Below are 26,050 nucleotides of genomic sequence, written 5' to 3'. Positions count from 1 at the left end.
TAGGGCTGCGCTTATTGCTATGGCAGGTACGTAGAAGGTGGTTTACTTACGAATACTACTTACGCTAGGTGGTCAACTCATTATAATTGCTGTTTACGATTGGTTCAGCCTTATGTTCACAAAGTAATCCTAAATTATTTGTCCTGAAATACAGAAATATTGAGCGTTCCCACTTCGGAAGCTGCAGATGCGGGCTTTAAAAAGCTTCATAAATACTTAGGTTAAGTAGAGGTAATAATATATACACTTCGCATTCTAAAAAGTGTATTTTGAATAAGGTCTTCTTCGTTTCCGTCTTTAACTTGTAGATTTCTCGTACATTGCGAGCGTTTGTTACCCACTTTTTCCTCATTCCTACACTGATCATCACACTCTTGTCTCCCGCTTCACATCATATCTCCGGGTCTCGTCACTGGTGTATCATGCTCTGCCACTGGCTGTCTGTTCGCGGCCGTGTCCTTGGGTCGAATAAACGTCGTCTCAACCGAGACCTTAAAGCGCGAGCGCACACACGCACACACACACACACACACACACACACACACATATATAAATATATATATATCTATATATATATATAAAAAGAGAGAGATTTATAGAAAAAAAGAGAGAGATAAAAAGTAGAGATATATAGAAAGAAATAGAGATAGAGAGATAGAAAGAAAGAAAGAGAGATTTATAGATAGAAAAAAAGAAAGAGAGATATATAGAAACAGAGATAGAAAGAAAGAGAGATAGATAGAAAGAAAGAAAGATAGATAGAGAGAAAGAGAGATAGATAGAGAGATAGATAGAAATAGATAGAGAGATTGATAGAGATATAGAGAGATAGATAGAGATAGAGAGATAAAGAGAGATAGAGAGAAAGATAGATAGAGATAGATAGATAGATAGATAGAGACAGATAGATAGATAGATAGATAGATAGATAGATAGATAGATAGATAGATAGATAGATAGATAGATAGATAGATAGATAGATAGATAGATAGATAGATAGATAGATAGATAGATAGATAGAGATAAAAATACCAAGGTGCATTCCCCATCCCCTAATTTCTCTAGTGTAGGGTAGCATGCCAGTCCTAGCCTGGTTAGCATTCCTGCCTTTCCTTTTTCTCCTGTTCCTTTCTTTCTTTCTTCCCGTTTTATTCATCTACTCGCAGTGATCCAACTTGTACGTAATTTAAAATTTGTTGTACATATAATCAAATGTAAAGTTCCGAGCACTGCCATATGTTACGCGTGTTTGTATACAGAAAAGAAGTGCCGATTTAAAGGAATCGTTTTGCATTGTTAGACTCAATATTGATGTATCGTAATGACTAATTGTATGCTAATATGTGTGTCAGCATCATGTACACTCCGTACCTATTTGTCCAAACTAAACCTTAATCTGTAGACTGCATTAAGAAAGGTCTCCACTCTTGCTTTTCAAGCTCTTGTTGTATGCGAATCGAATTGATTCCGCGCTTGTGGCTTTTGCGTTGAGGGCCCACGGGTACCCGCAGGTCGCGGGTTTGAATCCCGGCTGCGACGGCTGCATTTCCGATTGAGGCGGAAATGTGGTAGGCCCGTGGGCTCAGATATGGGTGCTCGTTAAAGAACCCCAGGTGGTCGAAATTTCCGGAGCCCTCCACTACGGCGTCTCCCATAAATATTTGGTGGTTTTGGGACGTTAAACCCCACATATCAATGAATGGGGGCCGACGGGACGGCTTAACGCTCTATCATATGAGACCACCTCCTACCATACTACCGGCTCATTCGTTAACAACTTTTTCTAAACACACAATCTGACAATAAACGTAGTTTGCTCGAGTCCACATCTAGAACTATTGCAAGCTCAAATGATCTGGTATACAAAGATAAATAACAAAAAACCAGCAAAAATGGTTTTGTGAACAGTGGATAAGGTCTATTAAAAACTGGAACGGAGGTAGGCTGGCTTAAACAAGAAGCTATGTGAGGTCCAGTTAGGCAAGTGCACTGGCGCATTATTCCCCTCCAATTATTAAATTGCTATGAAATCGCTTAGAGAAAAGTAGGCAGAGAAAGCCAGCTAAACAGCTTGCATCTGTCCCACGAATCGTGAACATGTGAGTAGGACTAAACGCAGATAGTTTGGCAAGCACTGAGAGCGTCAAGTAAAAGTAAACGAGCAAAAAATGTGAACTACTCCAAAAAGCATTACGAGCGTGGCATAATCGAATATGGGCTACAATTAATGGGAGCTGCTCATGATGTGAGCTTGTCCACTGCGGTGCCCACGGTCGTTTCGCTTCCCTTACCTACTTAGTTCTGCATGTGTGAGGACTCTCGTGGGCAGTACACGTTCAACACTTTGGCTGCCGGTGTGTAACCACAGCGGGAGCTGGCATTGTGATTTGGTATTCTCAAAGGGTGTTTGAAGTTAGTGTGGTAAACATCTATTCATCAAGAACAGCTAACGTTAGACGCCTAAAAGTTGCGAAGACACTGTTGTCGGGTTGCACGTGATTTTTACGCCAGCCGAATGCAGATCGTTTGTCCCCTCTTTGAAGGGCAATTGTTTTTGGCAGGTCAGTTGTATGAGTTGCTGCGGAGAATGTTGATGAAGTAAGTGCAAGAGTATGTGTTACTGCAACAAAAGAACACTTATGGGCCAAAATAATCTTACCGCAACAAGCTCCTTATTTTAAAGAGCTCAATAGTTTTACCGACTAAAATTGTGTAATTCTTTGAACATTGAGAATCATGAAACAGTTTCTCTTTGATCTCCCAAATAGCCACGGTCTCGTTGAACATATCGCTTTATCGGTTGTAGAAACATGTGTCGGTAGGGAAATGAAGTCCTACTGTACAATGTCACTGAAAAAAAAATTCGCTGAAATGAAAGTGGAATGTTGTTTTTGCTTACTTACAAAGTGAAGTAGCAGCAAGAGAATTCGTGTTAGCTACTGGATATTGAGGTACTGTGAAAATAGGTAAATGGTTTTTAAATGCTGCACGGGGTGAAGCAGCTGAGAAGAGAGCGCCAAACACACAAGAAATCAATTGAACATGAGCAAAATTCAATCATTTATTTATTTATTTATTTATTTATTTATTTATTTATTATATTTATTCGCGACAACAAAAACTGTCCGGGGAGACCCTGGGGAAAAGCCGATCAATGAGCTTGAAGGCGCCTTGGTCACCCTGCGCGCATGTCAGGAAGAACAGGGGTTGCAAACTGAGTATATCGATTGAAAGTTACGCGTAAATGTACAATCAATAAATACTGACACAAAGCTTTGAAGGGGAGATAAATTATAGGATAGGTTTTTGTGCGCACAGAAGCATCATTCACTAAATTTCAACCAGTAACGTATTTAAAATCAAATTCAAAGTGTTTTTCGCAGCACCGCACGCGAAACGCTCCTGCAGTTTTCTTTTAAACAATCATCCACCACTTTCGTCGGGCGTTTGGGTTGGCTGCCGTGATCCTTACAAGTACTATCTCTGATAGCTGACGTTTTCAATGGAAAGATGAAACAGTCTTGAGCGGGAATACATAGCCTGGTGCAATGCATTTTCAAGGTGTCGACTCGAAAATGCTAACATGCGGGATCAGGCATAATGTGAATATTCGTGATCCCAACGTCATTAATTGTGAACATGCGTTATCACGCATATTAGCAATGTCTTGAAGTAAGCCTTTGTTAAAAAGAGAGATCAACACCTTGCTCACAGTTTTTTTACTCACGTAGGCGGTTATATTTTACACGGAACTTGTGCTTAGTCCCGTCTCACTCAGCGACAAATAAATCGAAACAGCGACTATGCGGTTTCATTTCTGTTTTTATTATATCTCGGGTTCGACGTAATAGTAATGAGAGACACCGAAGTGGAGGACCACGATATGATAAGAAGAGACGTCGTAGTAGAGGACTCGGGATATTTCGACCATCTGGTCTTCTTTAACGTGCACCTAAATCTACGTACAAGAGCCTGAAACATGTTCGCCTCCATCGGAAATGCAGCCGCCGCAGCCTAGATTCGTTCCTGCGACCTTCGGGTTAGCAGCAGAGTGCCATAAGCACTAGACCAACGCGGTGGGGCTGGGTGGCATAAAGCCTTTTCTAATTAAAAGAACTGTAACGTGATAGGGCAAACAAACTTTCCGTTTATGATAACTGTATCGGTAGCGACTGAGTTCAACAGAACAAAAAAAATGATTGCAAACTTTTTGTGTTAGTGCTGCTTTAAGTGAAGTATTTATTTGGTCGAGAAAAACATAGAGTATGTTTCTCAAAGAACAGCTAGATATTGAATAATAAAACTAGTGGCGTAACACTTTAAAATAAAGTTTGATTACATTCAGTTTATTGTACTTCTCTGCTTCATAGCAAGTGTGAGGCAACAAATACTGCTTCTGCGTTGCAAGAGAGCGAAACTTGTGCCATCATAAGCACAGGGTAATAAAATTATAAAAGCCCACAGGAAGGAAAAGAGCAACAGTAATGACCAGCTCAAACTCGGCTGAATGCAGCAGCAATAGATGTCCCTTGACAAGTCAAATCGTAATCTGTCTTCCCGAAAATAATCAATACTACACCGGAACAAACGATGCACGCTCGATAAGGGAAACTCATCTTCAAGCTGTAGGCGCATGCTCGCTAACAGGTGGTCACTCAGTTCTGGTGCGAGACAGGACATGATATTGACTCATTTTCCCCCTTATCACTACATCGTTGGTAAAGAAAAGGCTGGACCGAACGTAGCACTGCCGAAGCTACGGGAAACAGTCGGGGCTTATTCCCAGCAAGATCCGAAAATGCACGTTTTCTGCTTCTTCAGTAGCACGCTTTGCAACTCGGCCGTAATCGGCTCAGGATAGGAACTAGAAAAAAGTATTTGATATTTTTGTGCAACCTGTGAGATCTGTGTGTGTGTGTGTGTGTGTGTGTGTGTGTGTGTGTGTGTGTGTGTGTGTGTGTGTGTGTGTGTGTGTGTGTGTGTGTGTGTGTGTGTGTGTGTGTGTGTGTGTGTGTGTGTGTGTGTGTGTGTGTGTGTGTGTGTGTGTGTGTGTGTGTGTGTGTTTACCGGAGGTGGTCCGTGACGATTTTGTTACAGTGGAGCAAGAAAGGGTCACCGATGGTGACTGTGTGTAGGACTCTTACGAGGAACTTTCGGAGAAAAGCGGCCAAGTACCTCACACAAAAACAATTGACCTAAGTGGACGTGCGCCTTTATACTTTTTGACGATGAAAAAAATCACAGCATATCCACGGAGTGAATGATGATTGGTGGGTCCAAGCATTCACCAATACGTCCGAGCTTTTGTCCGCCCATTCGTTTTTGCTTCTGTCCGTCCATGCGTTCATCCGTGCATCCGTCCGTGCGTCTGTTCATGGAGCCGTTCCTCTGTCCGTCTGTTCGTCCTTCCACGTATCCGTCCGTCCATGCGTCCGCCCCCTGTCTGTCCATGTATCCGTCAGTCCATCCGTCTATTTGTATGTTCATTCATCCGTTTGTCCGTCTATCTAGCGAACACTCCAAGTACAACCATCTCACATCTTTTCATCGTGTATTCGACATATACAACAATTCGCTTCTCGCAAATAGCCTCTGCTTTATCTCGAAAATCATCTGTTGCAGGTCTTTGCAAAATTTTTCTGGGATGGCTTCCTTGGTACTCCACTGATACTGTCCTTTCGTGAAGATGGCAAAACCTCTCTGCTTGTCTGAAACATCGCGATGAGCCTATGCTTGTGTGGCTAGAATCGTCGGCCACCGTATAGCCAATATAGGTCTTTTCTCTCTCTCTATCTCTTTCCTTGCCAGGTAGTAGCAGCTTCAAGTCTCACTTCCACAATAATGAGACAACATACCTCTTTTAATGCGCGTCTCGTCATGAAAGCAAATGTCAGCATAAAGCCAGTGGTGGCCTGAACATAGCCCGTAACTGCCAGATGTTCAAGGCGCATTCGATGCAATCCCTTTATAGTGCAGTTTCTTGCGATGGCATCTAATTGCAGATTTTTTTTTCTTTCGTAGGAACGAAACCAGCGTTCTCCCATAGGAATTCAGTCCCTTGAGTGGTGGTTCGGCGGAATCCTACTAAATGGACGGCAGAACTTGGTTCAGCGGAACCCTTCTTGCGACGTTGTAAGTGCCGTTCGCAAGTAGGTGAGACACACGACTGAATTTTCAACTATGTAACTTAGCAATTTATTAAACACTTATACAGGAATATAAAAGTACCGTACAACAAATGCAAACGTCTGGAATGAATAACGGTATACAAATCTTGATCATCGCCCCGACTTTCAAAAAATATTAACTACAAAAAGGAGACGCAAAGGCCACACTGAAAGAGAGGTGGTTACCTTATGGGAACCTAATGAAATCTAGAAGGCGTGTTCTCAGCAATACTATCACTAGCCACTCGCTTTTCGTTTCTCCATGTCCTAGCGTGTGGGTGCTATAATAGTGATGAGAAGGTCGCTTGCAGCCTCAGGCAATTCAGTTGGTGCGCAAAAGAAAACAACAAAAAATACGTAAACAGCTACCCTGTGAGTATGCCTTGCTCCACTAATGAGCTTGGAGCAAAGATGCTGCCAAAGAAAAGGACGCCTTACCGTCGGCGGTTGTGGTTCGTTAGGAAGCACCCATCGCTTCCGGGGTCTGTGAAAAACAAAAGGAAAAGTTCGAGCTTCTACTTTCGCTTCTGGCGGTATCTTGGTACGACACATGGAGCAGTAAATGGCAATTATTGCACTTAAGCCTGTTTCGCGGTAGACCAGCGAAGACTTGTGAGAAGCTTAGGCGGTGGTGTCGCAATTGGCGATGTGGTCGTTGTCGACGAACCTCAGTTTAGAGGCACAGCAATACTCAGACATGTGGCATGCCAAGTAGACTGGAGTAATACCGAGCTCTGGCGTAAGTGGGTGACACATGACTCTAGCAGCTTCGTTTGATGTTTGTGTCGTTGTAGTAGTGGTCATTACAGTAGTATCAGTGGTAGACGTGGTAGTATCAGCAGTGATAGCTGTAGTTAGAAAAATAGTAGCCCCGCCGCGGTGGTCTAGTGGCTAAGGTACTCAGCTGCTGACCCGCAGGACGCGGGTTCAAATCCCGGTTGCGGCGGATGCATTTCAGATGGAGGCGGAAATGTCGTAGGCTCGTGTGCTCAGATTTGGGTGCACGTTGAAGAACCCCAGGTGGTCGAAATTTCCGGAGCCCTCCACTAGGGCGTCTCTCATAATCATATGGTGGTTTTGGGACGTTAAACCCCACAAATCAATCGAAAATATAGTAGTATTAGTAGCGGTAGTAGTATTGTGGCATTAGAGGTAGTTGTAGAGTTGAGGTAATATAGATAGTAGCAGTTGTCGTAGGGCCTCCATAGTTCTATATTATGTATACAACCACGCAAACTGCATTCTAAGAAAATGAGTGTCATTTACTGATCTCTTATACATAGGAGAGCCACAGTCGTAGCACTTTCCTTATGGAGTGACGCTGAATCTTTTTTTGTCCCACTCGTGCTTCGAAAGAGTGTCAATGTGACTATCTGAAAAGAGTGAACACGCCTCTCTAAATACAGTGACACTCACTCGTATAAAAGAAGAGCCAAAGTTCTGAGAGCGTACTTATGACGGAAAGCAAAGCCCCGTCAACGTTGTCGTTTATGGCAAACACCTTAGATGCCTGAACAAAAGCAAAAATTGACCGGCGTATCTCATTGCCTTCTCTGTCGGTGGTGTCAAAATGACTGATGCAAAACCGTATCATTGCGGGATGACTTCACCCTATGACGTGACCGGTCACCAAAAGTTTGCGAAGTCAAAGTAGCATCATCATAACATCATTACGTCAGTGTTATGTCAAACAACGTGACATCACATCGTCATGTCGTCACGTGGCGTCATTGCTTGGTCAAAATTGGAGCAATCCTGGAGGCCCTGCAGAAAGATTACAGTGATCGCGACCCCGAAGGCATTCCAAAAATGCGTTATCTGCTGAAAGCTTTCGCACAGGGCCACGGGAGGCTGCATATATTGACTTAAAAGAAAATGAAAGGATGGTTTTTGCTTACTAGTAGACTGAGGCGTATGCGTAAGGCACCCTGTGAGATGGTTTTCCGAGAGATGGTTCCTGAAGCACATGCAAGAAAATATAGGTGTCATACTTGTGAATGATGAGGTCAAACTGACGCGCTGCTGAAAAAAGGTAAACATGTGATTTTAACTCGTTCGTCTGTGTCTTACAGTCAGCTATGATATGGCGTTTTAAAAAGATGATCCACAGCAAAGCTATTCCATGTTACTCATGACAAACTACTGGCTAAGTACAGCGAACTCTCTCTTGAAAGAATTTCAGTAAACCTCGACTGACAGTTCACTAACCTCATAATGTTCACTACCATGGAGAAGAGCCTTGAGCACAGCGCAAGTGAAGTGAAATGTGTGAAATGCTCTTTCTTTTGAAAACAGTTATGCTTTTCGAATTCGTCTGGCGCCCTTAGAGCATAATAAAACACATAGCTGTCGACAGAGCCCACGTTCGTATGCATTGCCTCTGACAGGGCAATGAACGTGCACTGCATTTACGGTTTATAACTAATGACATCATTGAGCACCATTCCTAGAAATAGGCAAGCTGGTTTGCAATAGGGTGCAAGACAAGCCAACAGCTCAACTGTGTACTGTTAAAAAAAAGCGGCCACCCCCCCCCCCCCCGTGCTCTCTTTTTAATACGTGGGTTTCGTGGGCACATGTCATGTGAGCAGATTTACGTGGCTTTTTCGGAGCGTAACCATGTCTGCCGATTAAAATTTTTTTATCACCACGTAAATGGTCATTATAACGTCAACACTTCGAAATATTGTTTCCTCTCAACAGGTTATGAAACGAGGCAAAAGCGCGCTTTAACCATATGGTTCCCTTGACCACAAGGAGTAACTGTTTTAAATATTATTTTTCCCCGGAGTATAACGGACTGGAATAATCCTAATACCATTGTAGATTCTTTAGTTTTGTTTGAAGAACATCTGAATATGTTATGCATTTTCTTGTGTTATTTCATTTGTTCGTCACCGGCGTTTTTTTTTCTTTTAAAGGAGCATTTACATCAAATTTCAAGATCGAGATGGCCCATCATTCGATCGCTTGGTATGCATAGGTCTTCTTTGCCAAATTTGAATGGCTTCCGTCGCGTGCAAGTTATTTTAATTCGATGTCAAACAGCGTAGAAAAGCTAAGGAAAAAAAACGAAAAATATATTGCCCAGTGACATTCCCAAGTACATTATATCTTGGGTTCAGGAGTTTCTCTTTTAGAGACAACTCTTTTGTTGCCCAGAGGGAATTACTTCTGCCTCATATAAGCAAACAAGAGGTGTTCCGCAAGGATCAGTCCTGTCACCCCTTTTATTTAATATATTATTATCATCTATTCCCATTCATACAAATGTTCTTCTTTACGTCTACGCCGATGGTATTGCTTTTTTCTCGTCATCCCGAGATATCAATTGTTTGTATCAAACCTTACAGTCATATTTGAGTGTGATTGAGGTATGGCTTGGCAGGCTATCTTTTTCACTTAATGTTAGCAAATGTGCTGTGCTTGTATTCCCTCCATCCGTTCCCGTATTTTTTTCACTGCATTATCGAAATAATTCAATTCCGCAAGTAACAGCGCTAAAATATCTTGATATTGTTTACGTGGACAATTTAAATTGGCAGCAACAAATAAAGTCAAACACCCGTAAAGCAGAAAACGCCGTAGGATTGCTGCGCCGATTTGCAATAAGAAGTCAGGGATGCGCAGGGATACGTTACTTATGATATACCAACTGTACGTACGCCCAATTCAGAAGTTTGGCTGTGTTCTGTTTTCTGGAAGTGCTGAGTACAAATTAAGACCTCTTATAGTGCTAGAAAGGCAAGCTCTGCGGCTGTGTGTCGGGTACCTAGGTGTGTCGCGAATAGCGTGCTTTATTTGGAAGCTAGAATCATTCCACTTGATGCTAGATTTCGACAGCTTACTGTGCAAACACTTTTAAAACTTTACGATGCGCCCCTCTTCTGGTCACAGACAGTTTTCATCAAACACCCAGTTTTTTTCTTTCAGCGCCCGTGGTTTCGTTATTAAAGACCCCAAGTCATTTTCGTCCAGTCTCTGTTATCAAATCTTCACGTTTCCCTCCGCCATTTAACCCGCCAAACCCAATGCTCAGTGCCAGTTGACTTTATTTTGGATGACATTTTTCCGAAAAATTCCAAGTTACTTCCAAAGCCTGTTCTGGAGGGCCTCCTTCAAGACCATCGTGGTCATTTTCCTAAATACGTAGTAATTTCGACGGACACAACGCAAAATCTTCAGAAGGCTGGAGTAGGTATTTTTTCTCATCAGCTTAATTGGTCTTTTGTGCTCCAATTGCCTGACTTCACACCAACTTATCTCGCAGAATTCTTGGCTATTACATTGGCTCTTCGAAAACTAAATTATCAGCAATCAAAAGCTATTATTATTTCAGATGCTTTGTCTGTATGTACACATCTCACGTCCACAAAGAAGTCTCCTCTTCTCAGGATATTTTGGTCTCTCGTACCTCATAGCCTATCAGAAGTTCGGTATATTTGGGTCCCCGGGCATGCTGGAATTGAACTAAATGAAATTGCTGATTCGCTCGCTTCGGCATCTTCAAATTTCCCGGGGCTAGTATCTCCACAATTTCCTTTTATTACTGCCGAACGATTCAAACGCCTGTTAATCCTAAAAATCAACCAAACGTCGCTTCTACAATCTGAAGAATTTCGGCACTTGCAATTCACATGGAACACCGCAAAATGCCTTTCCCGTCAAGGTGAGGTGACCTTCACACGCTTTCGCTGTAGAGTTCCTCTGTTAAATTTTTATCTCAACAAATCGGGATTGTCAATAACTAACCTATGTGTAGTTCGCAATGAACCGGAAACAATGGATCACTTTCTTCTTACATGCCGCCGCTTCGCCTCACTGCGCCGAATAATTCTTGAAAGACCGATTGGTATGCTCGGATTGCCGGTCAATACATTCACCCTATTATCATTTGGAGCCAGTCAGTTGGGTGTGGGCCACAGTGCTATTCTGTCAGTGCTACATAAATTCATTCAGGCAACCGGAAAGATACGCTGCTAGTGGTACTGCCAAATATATCCAATTCTTTGTCCCCCTTCCTCATTTTTGGTAATTTGTTTTATATATTCTGGTTTATCGTATTCTTCTGCAATTTTTCACGGTTTTTTAAAGGAACATTATTATTGTTCCTATCTGATTTCTGTGTATTTTTTTAGCAAGCGTTGTAAGAAATGATCTATTATGAGGTACAGTGTGGCCAATCCCCCATGTGGGTATGAGCCAAGATCTCCTAGGAGACAAAACAAGACAAGACATCGACACTAGTGCTACGTGTTCATTGTGATTCATTCCACAGATACCATTCTGAGTGACGATGCCCTGGTAGCGATGACGTGCACGATCCGAGTGTTCTTATTGTAGCACCGACTGGCGCCGAAGTACAGAATCGCACTCGCTTGTCCATGGCCGGGCTAGGGCCGGGCTAGCGCGCCCTGGTGCAGCGTAGCCCGGCCGTAGCTCGTCGCGTCTGATCTTCATCGCACCGGTTTGAATGATTTCGTGAAATTATCAAGATAAAAACCACCTTTAAAAGAATGACGAAAAACAGAGCATGATTAAACGTGTGCTTGTTGGTCAGCATGTCGGGGCATTGTTGTGAGTTGCAGGTGAGTTGCGGTCGTCTAGTTCGAAGCACAAAAAAGCGCGATGAGGGTGTCTTTTCATATCACGTATGTGTTACACATCAACACGACCACAGGCTATCAAAAGTGGAAGAGCGTGTAGACAGATGTCATCACTAACAAGTAACATGCAGGTATCGTTGAATTTAAGTTCATCTGTAGACTTTGCGTCGGCGTAAAAGTGGTAATACCGTGTTAACCGCCAGAGTCTGGATAGGTGGGGCCATCTGGAGGCGCAAAAAAGAACCTGACAAGCAGGAAACATGTTCTAATTTTCCGCTGATGCTCATTCGTGATAACTATATTGCACTGACCCCTCTGCGTATACCTAAATGCTTTGCTTGACAAAACATACCAATACAGCTAACTGAGACACACGAGCGATCATGGATGAAGCGTGCATCCTCGGGCACCTCTGCAGTGCTGCTTGAAACGGCGTCCATTTCAGAATCACTGTTTTGCAAAAGGCCGATCGAAGCAAAAATAATTCGCGCCGTCGCGAATAGCCGGATTCCAAGCTCCAGATTATCGTATTGCCGAGTGGGCACTTTGTACGGCGACGACAGCAATGCAGGTGACAAGGCATGACTGAATGTGTCCAACTAGCAGACCAAATGTTTGCGGAGACGCTGAGCCTGACGTTCACTCTTTTCTGTGGAGAAGTGATCAGCTATGGCGTGATCTGGAGGTGACCGCGAGGTAGCGCCCCTGCTGGTGCTTCCTGCGCTAAAAATGGCAGGATTGCCGGCCGTTCTTGAATAGTGCTGGATCCCAGTAATATAAATCAATAAAAGTGATAGTTGTTCATTTTTCAGTTGCGTTTTAGGTCGCGAATCACTGCTACGAGGTCTATAGCTACTCGCTGACGCAAAAATCTTGGCATGAGTATATTTTATGTAAGTGCTCCTTTAAGTTTTTTCAAATGTTTCAAGAGAGTCTGCAAATTGTGTGCGTTAAATTGTTTGTATTTTATATGTATAGCCACTCTGCTAAGATCTCAGTATCTCTAAAAAATAAAAAAAAAACTTGTAAAGGGACCCGTGTTGCGTGCTTTTTATGAGAAATTGTCATGTAACCAACCTTCCGTGATGGTATGTCACGCGACCAGTGTCTCTTTTTGCTTCGTATATTCGTTATCTCGTCCATCAGGATTGTTATGTCTGACGCCAAAGAAATCGGCGCACGTGTTGTGAAAGCGACGCTGGAGATTAAGAAGGTGTTGAGGAGGAACAAGAGAGTGCGTGGCCATTTATGCTGATGACAATTTATATTTGCACAACTTTGCCGTAGAAAGATCTATAAGAGCTCCGCAGTTAAAAAATTTTTTCTATGTGGGCGATACTGTTCGCCTCCTTCAAAAAAGAAAAGTACTCCGCAGGAAATGCGCAAGAGTATAGCTCTTTGGGCGACTTGGTATAGAAGGACAATCTGAGTGTTTCGATCAACTCAGAGTGAAAGGCAACAAAGATAGCGGTACCAGGTCCGGCAAAACGGTTCTGCCAGCATTGCTTTGTCTTGTCCTGCCTGGTACGTCTACCTTTCTTTCCTTTTACTCTGAGCTGAGGCAACACTCTGAACACCCTCTAGAAAGCCCTCACAAACTTCAAAAAGACTCATGAAAAGATTAAAATGAAAAAAAACTATTTATTACGTACAATTGTATTGACTCAAATGTCTACCTTATATTAAAGTGATTTGAAAAAGCAGGAAGCGAATAAAAAAGATTGCCCGCAGCTTTCCTCGGGGGAACACTGAGGAGGATGCGGAGCATATAATTGGTTAACGGGGTGTTAAAGTGCGACTTACTTGGGTCGAAGGCTAAATTGGTTAACGTGGTTGTGAAATGGGGTGTTAAATTGCGACTTACTTGGGTCGATGGCCAAATTGGTTAACGTGGTTGTAGGAGGAGGTGTTAAATGAGTGAACACGTACACACGTATGCGAAAGGGCGGCGCTGGTCGAAGGGACGTCGATCATTGTGTTTGTGGATTCGTTGGCATTCATTTCACCGCGACCTTGGACGTCGACGCGCCGTACAAACCAACCGACGAGCGGCAACTGAGCGAGCGAGCGCCGACCTTGAGTATACATACAGCGCGACGGCGCATGCACTGTCAGCTGTTGAATGTTCTCGAAGCGCGGCGGCGCGTGCGCGTCCACTGGAGAATCAGGAGAATTGTAGAATGTTCTAGATGGGGAGAAGCGCGCGCGGCACAGATTGTGGGTGACGGTGCATGCGCGCGTCAGCTGTCAATTGTTCGAGAAGGGGGAGAAGCGCAACGGCGCATGCGCGCGCGTTAGCTGCCGATGTTCTCAAAGCGCGACGGCGCATGCGCGCGCGTCAGTTGCCGATGTTCTCGAAGCGTGACGGCGCATGCGCGCCACATTATACAGCTAGCGAATGTTCGTGAAGAGGAGAAGCGCACGTGGTGTGTAGAGGAGGAAGGGTGCACAGATGGTGGAGGAGTGAAGCGCGCGTGGTGTGTAGAGGAGGAAGGGATGCACAGATGGTGGAAGGAGGAGGAGGAAGCTTGCGGACGGCGCCGCACTACAAGCCTCGAGTATCAGATGCTCCGCATCTAAAATTCACCTTATCAGGAAATGCAGTGAACAGTTGTCCAGAGCATATTTATTTCATAACAGGAATACGATGATGTATCTAAAACCTTCTTGGTGCTGTTAGATAAAGGCAGAACCATTTATGCGTTTTATATGTGCCCATGATTTCAACACAGTCACGCGAAATCAGAGCATATGAGCAAAATCACATTAACTGTTTGTCTACTTTACAGCGAATTTTTCTAAATCGTCTTCTTCGTCTTGGTTTCTGTGCTAGTGTTCCCGTCATGAAATCATCTGAAATATTTTCTTAACACTATGTTCCCAGTGAGGCCATATTTTTTTGTTCGCACCAGCATGTTCGAACTCATTTACGCCGCCCAGCAACCCCATTTCCCCCGTTCACGTGACTACCTCCTGTCAACGGCTTACACGTCACACGCGCTTCGAAGTATGACAGAGAGGGGTGCATTAATCTCTAGGGTGCGGTCGTCACGAGCATTCAGCTGCGGTGACGCAGCCGTCATGATAGTCTCATCACGCCAGGCGCGGCGTGGTGTCTCGCCAAATCCCCGTGAGCACTGACGTTACGCGTAAGCGTGGAATTCTCTGCTTTCGTTGTGTTATAGTGCCCTTGTATGTGCCACATTCTTTTCGCTCGTCATGTGGAACCTAGGGACACCGTGCGTTTCTTGTTACGTTCCCGCTGCACGGACAAATTGCATTGGGCCCACGCCCCTGTCAGTCAGGGAGTCTGCCATTAAGCCGCGCTTCCCTCCCGAGTCCCTGGAGCAACAGAGCTTAGACTGGTGGCCCGTCGAATCGGGGGGCGCTGCGAGCGCTCGATGGTGACGGACGCATTCCACATCGCCTCCGTAGATTTTATGCTATTTCTGCGGACATCCACCTTGGTGCCCCTGAAACTTGGACTTATCGTCACCACCAAGTTCTCCGCTTCGCCTAGACAACACCTTCGTCTAGGTGGGTCCAGTTTTGACAACTTCAGGGACGTCCTTCACTCCCGGCTACAACGCCGCCTCGCTAATGGCTCTCAGCCCAGCGATGGCGGCCGCTAACGTGGTTACGGGCTATGATCCTACCTCAAGCCAAATGCTGTCCATGGAGATTTCATCCTCTGTAAACACTATGCCATCAGAAGATGAATACCTCGAAGACATGGTGAGACTGTGGCAACGCAAGCAAGCGAAATCGAAGTCTGCGTATCAACAACAACGAGACGCCACAGCGGGCCACCATTCCCTAGCCTTGCAAGGAACGCCGGCGCGCCATCCCTCCGGTGGTGTGCCTACCTCTGCTCCGTCCTCACAGTCAGCAAAGCAACGCAAGTGGCGTCCGCGTCAAACTCCTCGCCTCTCTCGCGACGACTGCATCGTAGTAGTGAAACCTCGCGTTCCCTGCGAGCTACGCACATTTGTCCCGGCCGATCGCGCGGGCGACGCCATCCGCAGCACCTCGGCAACCAGACTACCACGCAAATTCAAATGTGGCCAATCTGGGAACAGAAAATCTTGGTCTGTAGCACCACCATTTTACCTATGGCACAGCGACTCCTCGGGAACTTCCAGCTGCAAGTGGGGGATCAGCAGCTGCCCGTTCGAGGCCACGCCAAGGCACCAGGGGATACATGCAAGTGCGTCATCAACGTAAACCCTGCTGAAAGCCCGGAGAAGATAAAGTCTGAACTGTATTGGCCTCGAGGTACTATCCTTGCGGTCTGCAAACTTGGAGATTCCGCGGCGGCGGTGGTGACTTTCGAGGGCACGAAGTTACCCCACTTCCTCTTCTACCACTGCGTGGCGACGTATATCTGCGCCTACAAGAAAACGGTCCCTGTATGCACCAAGTGCGGTACCATCGGTCATCGACCACCTCAATGTCATCACGCCGCTTCAACCCAATGTGCCAAATGTGGAACCCCCGCACCTGCAGGTCTCAATGCCCACGACTGCCACCCCAAGTGCCTCCTCTGCCACGGCGCCCATGAGACTGGGACCAGTGGCTGCACGGCAAAATATCGAAAATATCGGAAACGCAAGCAGCCCTCAACATCTCCTCGAGGGACCACCTCATGTTCGTCACAGCCAGACAGCAGCACCAACCTGCATCATTCGGCTCCACCACTCCACGCCGACACTGAAGCATTCCCACCGCTCGAAGCACCAGCGGCGGTACCTCAGGTGAGCAGTTGGGCAGGGAAAGCTGTTTCTAAGCCTCTCTCACCCCCTTCTGTCGATCCTCCTTCTCCCGAACTTGCGGCCCTTCGCCAGCAATTCGCGGCACTTCAAAAGCAAAATTCTCTTTTAACTAAACAACTCGAACTCTTAAATAAGCGACTTCAACCCCAACAACACTGTACCATCCGGTATTGCCTCCTCTGTCCAGGCGGCTACGCCAGCTACGTCCAAGCTCAGTCCTCGCGCTAAGTCCACTCCCATTAAACCGCCGGTACAAGCAGCCATGTGTACTCCAGCACTCGGAACCAGTGCCACAACTACTCCAGAAGCTCTTGAGGCTCCTGGGACACCTCAGGTTCTCTTGCCCGCTAACCAAACTCTCCCTAGCAAAGAGCGCAGCCCGAGCGTAGAGGAACGCCTCACGTGCATCGAAGCTTCGAATAATCACCTCCTCCCCAGCTTCTCAATCCAACGCATAGCAGTAGAGGTTACCCAGGCTATTCAAGCCTGGGCAATCACCCAGTTTCAACCCAAGGCATCGCGTTCCCGCTCCTGCTCGGTGAGCAGTGAGGGTACAGCTCCACGGCGTCGTCGTAAGGTGGCTACCACCAACCCGCCGTCGCACAATCCGGCCTCTGTGCCCCTCCCTGCCTCTGAGGATTCCGAGCGGGACATGGAGGACCAAATATAAAACCTAAGACAGTCACGATGGCTACCAATCGTACGTCCCGTTCAAACACTGCGTCTAAATTCGAGATCATACAGTGAAACCCTGGAGGCTTCGGGAACAGGCGAAAGCGTTCACATCTTTCCCTTTTCCTCAGGTCACTTGGCTCTCAGCCGGCCGTCTTGGCCCTCCAAGAATCTGGCCCTGCTCCATCCCTTTCTGGATACTGCTCCTATGTAGGCGGCACCACCACATGCCTCCTCGTGCTTAAAGCTTACACGGCGATACAGATTGACCTCGATCTGGATCTTCCTTACGACTACTGCATGATATCAGTGCTGTCTCAGCGGAGGGGCCAACCCCCAATACATATCTTAAACGTGTACTGTCCCCCTCGCCTTGCGAGGGCTTCGTTTGCGCATCTTTCCCATCGGGCGCTGCGTATAGCGGCCCGACAACCACTGGTGATTGTCGGGGGCTTTAATGCAACCAGCCCTCACTGGGGTTACCACTACGAGAAGGCCCGGGGCAGAGAGCTCAAGGAGCTCATTTCCTCGCTGAGCCTGACGCTTCTTACTGATCCGGCACAACCACACGTTCCGGCAACTCGGTCACGCGAGACACATGCCCCGACCTCTCCCTCACCCGTCACATCCGCGATGCTACATGGAAAATTTAGGCGAAACCCTAGGCAGCGATCACTTTTTACTCCGCATTTCGTTCACACCGCGGCAGAAAATGCGCCAACACTGGGGCCAAGCCCGTCTCACCAATTGGACTCAGTTCTGAATCCAACCATTCCCCGCAGGCTTCTCCTCGACCGAATATGCAGCGTGGGAATCATACGCTCTTCATATGAAACAAGCAAACACTCGCACCCTTGCAACCTCTAATTTGACTCCTGCAATCAATCCACACCTCCCACATCTTTGGCACGCTCGCCGCGGGCTCATAAGGCACTGGAAACGCAACAAACTTAATCGGAAACTTCGCGCTCGCATTGAGGCGCTCACTGCAGAGGCAGCCGCATACTCCGCACAACTTTCCGATGCTAACTGGGCAGACACCTGTTCGAAGGCTGCAAACCAGATGGGCTCTAAGAGTGCGTGGTGACTCTTTAGAATCCTTCTCGATCCCTCCACCACCAAGGGAGAAACGCAACGCCAGCTCCACCGTGTTCTGCATGCCTTTCAGGGCACTACGGATGAACTCGCGCGAGAACTTTGTGACCACTACATCTGCCGCACAATTGATCCCGCAGGCCCAGCATATACGTATTCCGGCGCCCCCAACACTGACCTATACACGCCCCATACACGCTTTCTGATTTACGATTTGTACTCATGAAAATGCGACGGGGCATGGCCCCTGGACGCGACGGAATCACAGTATCGCTCCTGGAAAATCTTCCCCACCAAGCACACCTCTCACTACTCCAGCTTATAAATTCGATATGGGACGGTTCTCCGCTTCCAAAGGAATGGACCACATCGATCGTGACATTCATTCCCAAATCAGCAAAGTCCGTTAGTACTGAGGCACTGAGACCCATCTCACTTACGTCTTGCGCAGGCAAACTCATGGAAAACATGGTTCGCGAACGCCTTTCCGCCTACTTGGAGGCCAGGAGGACCTTTGCCGACACGATGTTTGGCTTTCGCCCGCCTCTGTCGGCGCAGGACGTCCTGGTCCAGCTTCAACACGATATCATATAGCCGACTACTATGCGCCATAACGATAAAGCCGTGCTCGCTCTCGATCTTCACGGGGCGTTCGACAACGTCAAACCAGCACTATACTCACTAACCTGTCTACCACAACCTGTGGGCAGAAGACTTTCAACTACATTCGCGCCTTTCTATTGCATCGCACCGCCTTCATTCACCTTAATTCTACTGAACACGGCCCGTACTTATTAGGCACGCGGGGTACACCTCAAGGGGCAGTCCTGTCTCCTCTGCTTTTTAACCTGGCGATGATGAACCTCCCCTCTCTTCTAAGCGAGGTCGAGGGAATACAACATGCACTATATGCGGACGATATCACAATCTGGACCAACACCGGTTCCTTAGTGCAAATTGAAGAACGCCTGCAAAAGGCTGCTCTTCTGGTGGACACCTACGCAGATTCATGCGGCCTGGAGTGCTCTCCAGCTAAATCGGCTCTTCTTTCAATCTCTCCGCTACCGCCGCCTCAAATTTTTCTTCCGTCCAGGCCCGTCCCGTCAGTGCAAAATATTCGGGTTGTTGGCCTTCACCTCACATCGTCCTTGGATCCAAAGGGCACAATAGCAGGCCTCAGACGCACCAGCGAACAGGTGAGCCGCATGATACGGCGAGTTTCTACCAAGCGCGGCGGCCTCCGCGGGTCTCAGTCCCTCCGATTGGCCCACGCGTTTATGACCAGTCGCGTCCTCTACGCCTTGCCTTACCTTCGCCTGCGTCGTCGACACGAGCACCAGCTGGACGTCCTTCTTCGTTCAGTATACAAACGCGCTCTGGACCTACCTATTGCAACTTCCAACAGCCGATTCACGGCTCTGGGGGTACACAACACCTTTGCAGAGATGCGCGAAGCTCATCGCGTTAACTAAATCAATCGACTGTCGCAGACGCCTTCAGGGTGCCGTCTTCTACACAGACTTGGCCTTAACCCGATATCTGACCAAGACCCTCTGCAGCTGGTACCAGAGCTCTGGCGTCAAAAGCTATGGGTGGAACCTCTACCCCGTAATATGAACCCCGACCTCCATCCTGGCCGTAGACTAGCACGCGCCGCGGCCCTTCATACGCGACACTCTGATCGTCCTGGTGTTTTCTACGTGGACGTCTCGGGTCCCTCCCCGTCGGGTCACTTCACGGCTGCCGTGATTGCAGAGGGCAAACACGTTGATGGCCTCTCCTTTCGAGCAGACACAGTAACGCACGCTGAAGAGGTTGCCATAGCTTTGGCTGCCTCTCACCCTGCCTCACGCACCATCCTGACGGACTCGCTCTCGGCCTGTTCTCAGTTCCTTCAGGGTTCCATTGCCCCGCTGGCGGCTAGCCTACTACAGGCAGCCTCTTGGCGCTTTAACCCTCATCCCATTCGTATAGTGTGGACCCCAGGCCACTCGGGCATGCCCGGCAACGAGGCGGCAAATGCCGTTGCCCGCGCATCTCCTGTCTGGGCCGTTGCCCCTCCATGTCCCGAAACGGAATCTGGCAATACCAACCTGACGCGCTTTCGCAAAATTTTGGCTTATTACCGGGCTTCGCGCCGCCTCTACCCGGACCCCGCACGCGGTATAAAGAAAGCGGACGAACGACTGCTACGCCGCCTGCAGACGAACACCTTTATCAGTCCGGCGGTCGCCAGGCACTTTTTGCCGGAAATCAATGGCACCTGCTCGACCTGTCATGTCCTCGCCGACACATATCACGTCGTAGCATCGTGCCCAGTTAATGCCGTCCCTTTCTTATCCCCTTTTCCTATCCCAACTAGAGAGGCTTGGGAGGAGCACCTGCTCGGCTGTTCTACCTTGGCTGCACAACGCTCCTTGGTGGAGCACGCACGGGCAGCTTCCAGCTCCACTGGCGTCCCGGAATAGGGTCTTGCCACTCGAGCACGCCGATGAGCCACGTCGGCACTCTCTAGTAGACTTTTTCTGAAATAAATGTTTTTTACCACCACCACCACCACCGTCATACCTTTTTTATTTATTTTTGGTGGCATACCTTTTTTATTTATTTTTGGAAGTAGAACAACTATGCAGTCAAAGCAACGACTTATGACAGAACTATTACATGCCTAGAAGACAGTGCACGTAAGAAAGAAATCAAGCACAATAGAATAAAGAAGAAAGTTATTCAGACTAATCCAGACTAAAGTTTACGGGAAAATGAAAAAAACGCTACAATCTCCAGGCTCTCGCCGGGATGAGGAATTTGATAGTCATAACAAGGCTAATTGTTTGTTACAGCGTGACAGCAGAATAATTACAGGCTCCTGACTACAGACAAGTTAAACTTTCTGTTTGAGGGAGCTCCGAAAACAACAAGCCGGCGAGTGCAAACACCACCAGCCTTTACTGACTGTTGTGCTACCTACCAATGCGAATAAAGTGAAAGGAGCACGTGCTTTTTTGTATTTTTCATTTAGGCCAGGTAAGAGTAAGCACCGTGACATGGTGGCGCAAAGACGAATGATCCGAAACAAAAGAGCTGATAAAAGTAGGTCCCCCGCCACGTGATACTCGGACGGACCCATGGTGGCTGAAGGGCTATCGCAAGGTACATGGCATCCATGTGGTCTGGCACGACGCAGTCGTGACTTCAGTGGTAACAAAACATGTTGTCATCGTGGCATCACAAACAAAGCTTTGTGGCGTCGTGGTGACGTCACATGTCGGTGCACCACAAGGTGTATGACGTACCACAACACCAGTGGCTCGACCAAAGGCGGGCCGACCATATTCGCCAAAGACCAGTAGTGTACTCTAGGATCAGAGGGCAGTATACCACTTGATACTCTGTATACTTGACAGAAATATGTCACGTAAGCATTTTTACAGTCAACTGGGCTACACAGTAACTATAGCTGATTAAATATAGGGACATACAAGTCTCACACATGTTCGACAGATGTCTCTGTAAGTACTATATTTAAGCATTCACCATTCATTTCCTTCTGCTTTCTAAGAAGTGCGACCACTTGCCAGTGAAAGCAAGGTAGAATGCCAGATTCCTCCTTTTTTCATGATCGCTTTGCCGGCCACCCAATTTCGGAACCACTTGACGAGCAACCGCAGAGCGCAGAAATAACGGCGCCAATTTCCCCCCTTCTTTTTTTTTGTTCTCCGTGACTGTGGTTGGTGGCAGACGATACCACATGGTGGACACTTATCTAGAAAAAACCATCGACCGGCGCTCACCCAAGTGGGGGACGACGGAACAATCGTGGAGGCATCCAGGTTAAAGAAAAAAAATAAGTCAGGGTGGAGCGTGTTGTCCTTCCTCCCATCCGCACTCCGCGAAAGGAAAGGGCTATCTCCGCAGAGAGTCCGCTGCCCTTAGCGATCTCCTGGGAAACAACGAGTCCCCGACTTACATCACCCCTTTGGTTTCGACGCGTCCAGCACCAAGAAGACTGCACAGGAACGTCCGGTAGAATACCCCTCAATTATGCCACCTTTCTGGCTTGACCTTTGAATTTCTGGCGCATTTTTTTTGTTCCAGTTGGTCGTGGCATGGCTGTTGGACGTTTGCATGTTTTTTCCCGCCGTTTCAGAAGAAACACAAGAAAGCAATGGGATGGGGCAGAGTGGAGCGAGGAGACCCGTTCCACAATCGCTGAAGTACTTGACGTGCCACCTGCGAACAATTTATGGTGCTTTCAGGCGTCGCTATGTTTGTCGTGGTGACAGGCTTTCTAAGTCCGCGCAAGTCACAAGGAACAATGTGCTCATTTTTGTTCTTTCTTGTGTACCATACGTGCAGAGCCTCTAAAGCACTAACGAGAACTCTGAAGAATCGTGGTGAGGCCGTTTTCAATCGTTCCCAGCTTCGTGTAGGGCTGTTTTGTATCGGAGTGCGTCTTACTTGTGAACGGGTAAAAGAATTAGTGGCACAATAAGTCACCATACTTGGATGCAACCCAATATGTCAGGGGAGGCCTCGCTCAGACGACCGAAGCGCAATAACCGATCACCTCAGCGACTAAAGAAGTAGTCCCGCTCTTTATCTTGGAGACATTGTCTGCTGGCAGGGTCAACGGCTGTCCAGCTCATGACGACGATCGGGAAAACGCGCCCTTTTGTGCAGGCTTGTGTGCATCGGCCTTTGAGGAGAAACAACCGCTTACTTTTAAAGCTGTAACTGACTGAAGTCGCTTATTGATCGAATCAGAAAGATGGAGGCAGAGTTGTTGCGTGAATAGTGGCCGAAAAGAAAAATAAAAACAATCCTTCTCATGCGTTGCTTCTTGGCACGCATGAGGTAATCACTCACTCACTTGTCTCAATTTTTGTGAAGTAACTGTCAAAGTATAAGTATAGTACTGAGGCTAATGAGAGCCGTTTTTCTTCTGTTTATATTCTTATTATTCATGGTAGCATGTTGTCAAGCCTGAAGAGCTCAGCGAACTGCACTTTCTTCGCAAGCTTCTGCCTCTTAATTTTCACATGAACGGCTTTCCACTCTCCCACAGCAAAGTACAAAGTACTCTAAATTGTTAAAAAATGTTCTAAACATACATATCCCTCAGTTACTCATTTCAATAATAATTTTTCACACAACTTTCTTGGTCTAGTAAAAATATATGCTGCTCGCTGTTAGCCGTAAGTCCCAAGCATTTCCCCGAGGGTGAACATGGTTAAGTGCGAATGCACGGGGTGATGCTATGAGGGGGAGTAAAGTTAAAATACGTTGGCATTCGCCAGTGAGTTAACCAACACATCAACCGTTTCGCTTCGGAAAGGGACGTATAGCAGGATATTTTCCCGCATATACGACTCCACATGATTACCGGGGTTGTATCCGCGGTAGCGTATCACAGTCGGCCATACCCTGAGCACGTAACGGCAATCACCCTTCGCCGGCCGGTACTTGCTGGCGAAGTCGGCGAGGCATACGTCGTTGAGGGTAGGTGGTCTGGCATCGTACTTTTGCACGAGGTTCGCTTTCCAGACGTTAGTGGAGCCCGGAGGGAGCGCCTCCAACTCGGCACGTGTTTTGCGTACGCACAGCCGTTCTTCGGGGTAGCGCGTGGGGACGTACACCACCTCCCGGCTCTTGTGCGACATGTCCTGTTTTAGCAGAAACCAGGCCGCCTCCTGTGCCGACATTTCAATTCCTTTAAGGATGTCCACACGAAGCTTGCGGATCACGGCTTCGATGTCGTCGTTAGGATTCGTTTTGAGGATCTCGGCAATGGTGCGTTTGAGGTTGGACATTCCGCGGTTAGACCTATTAACGTAGTCCACCACGTAGAAAGACCACGCGTAGTGATCGAGTATTATCTGCATATCCATATTCGAATCCAAGACCCGGCTTATCCACGCGTTGAATGCATTCACAAACTTCTCCGCCGGGGTCCTTCGATGGAGGACGCAGGGTCGCGAAAGGCCGGCGCGCAGGACATTCATATACTCCTTCTCGAAGTGCAGGCCGAAAGCGCGTAGGAACGAGGCGAGATCCTCAATGTCACCAGACTCGAGGCCCTCGTGCATTTAATCATACTTCTTCTTGAGGGCCTTCAGACGCTGGCGTTCCCGCTCACTCTCCGCATCGTCTCCCTCCGGCGCAGGTGTAAACGGCACCACGATCCTCGTTTCATCACTGGGCATGAAGGGCGCCCCGAACCGGCACTTGGTGCGGCCGCGCTAGTAGCACGTGTGGGTGTGCTGATGCGTCTGCGTGTGCGGCCGCCTGAGGAGCGTAGTGTCGAGCGTGAGGAGTTGGGCCACCATCTCGAGGGTCTTGGGCATGGCACCTTCCTCACCGGTGAGCTCCTCGTCGGGCGCCTCTTCGAGCCACAGGATCACGTGCACGTGCGCGCTTCCTCTCTGCTGGAACTCCACCCGCTTGAAGTAATCCCGGATCACGTACGGGCTGAACGGCGAGCAGTTTCGGTCGGCGATCACGTTCATGATGACGTCGAAGATCCTGTTGATGTACATCGCGCAAGCAACGGGGTCTCCGTTCACGAGCTTCACGCGCTTCCAGGCCATCATCTCGGACGCGAGCCGAGGCGTGCCGTCGGGCCCAACCCGCAGCCGCCCCAGGGTCTCGAGCAGGCGCTCCCAGTGGATCTCGGACGCGGACATGGTCAGGAACGCGTGCGGCTTGCCCAACTGGCGGATCATTGCGAAGAGTTCACTCCTGCGATCCTGCCAGTACTGTACCGTATTCGGAACGCCCCGCATGAATGCGAGGTCGTGGTCCAGCACCTCCTCCAGGAACTTCTTACCGCCACTCTCGAGCTGCTCGCGCCTGATGGAACCAGTGGTCTCGTTGGTGCGAAACATCATGTTGCTTTGCGCAACGTTGTACCGCATCACCTTCGCGGCCATGTACAAGACGTGCTCCGGCATTGCTCCACGCCGGTCGGTGCGCTGTATCTCGCTGCTGGCCATGGCGAATGGCGTGGAACGCGGACCGATGATCTTGCGAGGCACGCGCATGTATATCGTGGGGGAGGCGAGCTCTTCCGCATACGCATCCATGAAGAGCGCCAGTGGGACGCGGTTCTCACCCGGAGCGAGGTGCAGGCTATGCGACTAATCGATCAGCTTGTCAGCGGTAGCGGCATCGTCCAGTTCACCGCTTCGCTCCCCATCATCTCTCATCAAGAGAGCGCGCGGTCATTGCTCACCCTCCTCATTAAAGAAGATCGTCTTTGACATGGCGTTGAGGGCAATGGCTAGTTGCACAGGGTCGTCCAAATCTATGTTCTCGGGGACAGTCTCGATGTCATCCGCGTCGTCTCCCCCCTGGGCGCGTTCACCCTCACAAACGGCCGCATCATCGTCATCGAAGGCACCCAGCCGACTCCAGTCGATGCGCACTCCGCTAGCGACATACAACGGCGCATGCTCCAGGTGTTTCAACCACGCCAAGATGTTACCGCGCTTCGCCAGACCGCGCCTGTACGTAGCCGGACTCACCAGCCTCCGCTTCATGTGCACGTCTACCGCAACGTCCTCGGGAACCAGCCGCGGAAGACACTCCACCACGCTCGGAACGTCGATGGGCACGTTCACGATCTGTCCCTTAATGCCGTACTGACCGTTGCCTTGCGTGTGCCGCCTGATGCTCATGAAGGGGAGTCGAGGCGAGATGAGGCGCTCTTCTACCGGGTTTAGATCGGGGAGGTCCACGG

The sequence above is a fragment of the Rhipicephalus microplus genome, chromosome 10, assembly GCF_043290135.1.
Source record: "Rhipicephalus microplus isolate Deutch F79 chromosome 10, USDA_Rmic, whole genome shotgun sequence".
NCBI classification, from domain to species: Eukaryota; Metazoa; Arthropoda; class Arachnida; order Ixodida; family Ixodidae; genus Rhipicephalus; species Rhipicephalus microplus.
This window is presented reverse-complemented; position numbering follows the sequence as displayed.